At 43.7% G+C, this 4330-nt stretch overlaps 1 non-coding gene across 1 annotated transcript; it reads left to right on the top strand.

Moving 5' to 3' along the window:
- The first annotated feature begins 701 nt into the window (after nucleotides 1-701).
- Nucleotides 702-815, top strand: trnai-aau (transfer RNA isoleucine (anticodon AAU)). Its single transcript has 2 exons — nucleotides 702-740; nucleotides 781-815. It is a non-coding gene; the product is annotated as a tRNA-Ile (tRNA).
- The last annotated feature ends 3515 nt before the right edge of the window (nucleotides 816-4330 follow it).

The following is a 4330-nucleotide window of genomic DNA, read 5'->3' as shown; positions in this document are numbered from 1 at the left end:
AATTGCATCACACTTACAGTCAGTAACAGATGGAGCTAATAGCGTCAATAAAATAAGTATTTAATCCTAGAGTAGCTGTGATAAACATGAGTAAAGAATGAAAACTCCTTATCATATGGGTGTAGAAATATGAAAATTTCTAAAATTCCGGAATCAACTAAAAATGAATTAATAAATACAGCGGATTTGTTTGGAAGTACGTGATTCGACACAGATCTATCCATCGAAGGGTTTAAGCAGCAATTGAAATCTCCACCCATGATCAACGGATGTTCGTTTAAATTAGGCAAAGATGCAAATAAATGTTTAAAAACTCGGGATAGTCAACATTAGGCGCATAAACATTGACCATAACCATATTTTTTTATTATGACGAAAGGCAGTAATTAATAGAAATCGACCATTCGGGTCTGAAACTGTTTCATGACGAACAAATGAGATTGAGGAGTCTATGAATTTGCTTGTGAATTAGAATGAAACTGTTGACCACTCCAGAATCTCAAGAAGCTTTGATTATTCTCTCTATTAATATGAGACTCCTGCACAAAAATAATCTGTGTTCAGTCTGTGAAAAACTTTAAAGATCTTCTTGCGCTTGATAGGATTATTTAAACCGTCCATGTTTCATGAAAAAATTAATCGTCTGAACCATTTTAACAGACTAAAAACATATGGTATGTAAAGGGGGGTTGGACATGGATGTCAGGATGGCTGAGTGGTCCAAGGCGCCAGACTTAATGAGTGAAATCCTTCCATAAAAAAGCGAGTGATGTCGTCTCCCGCTGGAGGCGTGGGTTCGAATCCCACTTCTGACATGCGTTTTGTTCATTTGTAAACTTCGCCTTTTTAATCGAGGTCAATTAATATCAGGTTACTGGACTTCCAGTGGATGAAAAGAAGCCAGGTAAAAAAACCACAGAGTGTTTCCCCGCAGTATCTGTCGAGGTGCAGCGGACTCAAGAGTGCAGGAGGTTTTGTTTAGGAGTGTCTGTGACCTCTTCTCCAACACGTCCTTCGGTTCGACAGTGTAACATTGGTGTCTGTGATCACGTGGTTGCTGAGTGTGTTATCATTATTTCATCATTTAAACGAAGTGGAAGAACGGATACAGGGCGGCATTTTAAGGGACCCTTGCTAAAGTAAATGTATATCAAGCGAGTCCCGTGTGTTGCAAGGCTTCGAGCTGCTGGGAATTCGGGACGCTCCTTATGTTCTGCGTGACTAGATCTGTGTTTGATGTTTCCAGTTATCCCAGCTTGAGCGCCGTGTTTCGGATCCTAAGCTACGACTGGAGGCATCCGGAGGGAGGATAGTCGTGTAGAGTCGTGTGAGACAATCGCTTTGAATCTTAAGGACCGACAGTTACAGAAGGAATGGGTGTCCAACAGGCGGACGAAGGACGGAAAACAAGGCAAGTAGCCAAGGAAACATCGGAGAGCGTTACGCTCCAACATCCTGCCTGGGAGAGAGACACCAGCCTGCTAGTTTTCTCTATCGATGGATGAGAAACAATAACTGTGTTTGCCACTGAAATCCATGTATGGAAGTTGGAAGTAATCCGGTGGAGTTCACTTTGTTGCTGACCTGTAGAAGGAAACAGGTATTTGTGTGTGGACGACCACGATTCGGATGCTTTTCGGGGTGAGGAAGTCACTACCGAGTAAACACTTAAGTGTCGCTTGGGTTCCATCGTGGAACATTTGGATTTCATATTTTCTCTATGTTTCTCTACGTCTACGTCTTATCTTCAGACAACGGTGGTTGTTGAAGAAGCCCTTGCTCATGTTTCACCTTATGGCTTGTGGAACTGAACTTTAAGAACCATTCCGGAACTGGGAGTTTTGGACTTTGTCACACACACACAAGACAAGTTTAGTTTTGGGGTTAACGTTCGAGGTTTAACATTTTTGAATTCTAACATACTAACACTTTTACTTTTATTTTACGTATTATCATAAGTACCTCTCTGTGTTGGGAATGGTGGATTGACCGTATCACTGAAGAGTGCACGCAGTGCCTTCATCACCGCACCACGTGTGAGTCAGCTGTACATGGAGGGAGGAGAAAGCTTCCAAGGGCAATGGGAGCAGGAGACTCAATATTGGTGTGGGTGGGGTGGAGTGGGAATAGACAGGGGCTTCTGAGCTCGTAGCCGTGAATCCAAGATGCCGTTTCCATCCCGAGTGCCGAAGGGTTCCCAGAACGTCTGCTGGGTGTTCTAATGGGGGAGTGCAAACAGACAAAGTTGATGATCTACATTGCTACCAACGAAAGAGGGATGAAGTCCATCGTCGAAAATTTTGGGCAACGACATCGTCGATAAAAGAACGAGATTACTTCCGCTGCATCGCGCTGGTCAGTCTGGGAATAGGATGAACGGTTGCAGAAATGTTTGCACAAGGGATGATGTAATACTTCGGATTTCTTGATGACTGCTATGACATCTGGCGAAATTTGGACGTGTACAAACAAGGCAGGTGTTAACTGAAAAGTAATGATCCAATACCCTTGCAGAGGGGAATCTGGTGTTGCTGAGGATGTTTTAAACGAGGCTGACAGGAAACGGGATACTGAGAAGGAATCAGGGCATATCCTCCATGTGTAACGGGAGACGACACTTAAAATAATGTGGAGAGCATAGGAGGACATTGACGGGCAAGATTGAGGAAAAACACACAAAATGCTGGAGGAACTCAGAAGGTCAGTCCAGATGAAAGATCTTGACCCGAAACGTCGACTGTCCATTTCTCTGCATTGATGCCGCCCGACCCGCTGAGATCCTCCAGAATTTTGTGTGTTTCTCCGGAATTCCAGCATCTGCAGTCTCTTTGGTCTCTGAAATTAAGGAAAATCCTGAAACACCTGACAAGAATAGTCAAGGCAAAATTTCAACCATGGAAGTGTGAGGCCAATCAGAGACTGAAGTGGCAAACGATGCGTGGAGCTAGATGACGTAGGTCCTTAAATGTATACACCACATATGCATTCACAAAACAGCAGGAGCTTGCAGGTGCAGAAGTCAGGGAGGAAGACTGAAATCCTATAACATGTTATCATTGAGAGAAGTATCAAATAACTTCGCGGGCTTAAAGGTGCAAAGTTCTCCATGGCCTGCACAGTTTAGCCAAGGAAGACGATGGAGGAGAGTGCTTGGGTCCGGATAGGTTCATTTATATTTTTGCTGTCTGAAGATGATGTTTCAGATGACCAACACTCTGGTCCGTCAGAGAAGGACATCAGTAAACTGAAAGATAATCCCCGGAGCAGTCTTGCCTTACACGTCCCTTATTGTCAAAGTTACCTGTCAGTGCTCTCAACGTTGGTTGCTACATAATTCCTTGCATTAAGATTCTTTTGCCGGTTTTAAGTCCTCTCTCCCATCCAGTTCTCACCTCCTCATTGCTTTCCATATTCTCAGCATTTGTATTTGTGAATAGAACCCTGCAGACTCGTGTCTAAATCGTGTTTTGAAGGATCGTGGATGGAATGAAGAAAGGGAAGTGATCGCTGGAATGCAGGAAATGGGAAAGAAAACTCTGAAGGCCGGACGCAGGGCACACGTGTCGCAACAATAACCACTTCCGCCCTTCCATAAGTTGGTAGAACAGGTGTCTAGTTAAGGATCTTAAGTCGAGTGTGCGGCCTGGTAATATGACCGAGTAGTCTGAGGCGCGAGATAAACGCTCCAGGAAACTGTGGCTTCAAATCCCACTATGACCAAGGAGATGACTTCACCATTTTTTTCACGAGAAACTGCGTCGTGGACCTTTCGCCCCTACATAGTAATTATATTCGTTAATGTAGCAAATGAGAAAACGTGGAAATTAACTCATCAAATCGTGCGTCAAACGGTTTCACTGTGAAGAGAACGCCTGGTTTCCACGTCAAATCTCGGGGATGATATCTGTCAATCATTGCATTTTTTCTGGAAGTTATATCTAAACGTTGTCTCAGATGATGACATTCTTCCCAAACTGCGGCTTATGCGATCAAGTGCAGTTAATTTGAGCAATGTTTCGACACTCAGCACAAGGCATTTTATTTTCCTCACACGTGTCGAATGTTGAAAGAATGGCTAACGTTGATGTTCAAAGGGACGAGGCTGCCTTTGTATGCAATTTATTGTAAGCCAAACTGCAGTCGCCAGAAGAGACTGGGAAGAGCAGAATGCAAGTGCAACAAAGTTTGTCTTCAGCCAGAAATCCGGGTTTGTATTGGAGGAGATACTAAGCACTAAGCCTGCATTGTTGGAGGATATTTCAGCTCCAGTTACAAAACGCTAACGAGGTTCGACAGACCTATAAGACAGTTGTCTTATAAATGGATCAAG

The sequence above is a fragment of the Pristis pectinata genome, unplaced genomic scaffold (assembly GCF_009764475.1).
Source record: "Pristis pectinata isolate sPriPec2 unplaced genomic scaffold, sPriPec2.1.pri scaffold_66_arrow_ctg1, whole genome shotgun sequence".
Lineage (NCBI taxonomy): Eukaryota > Metazoa > Chordata > Chondrichthyes > Rhinopristiformes > Pristidae > Pristis > Pristis pectinata.
This window is presented reverse-complemented; position numbering and strand designations above follow the sequence as displayed.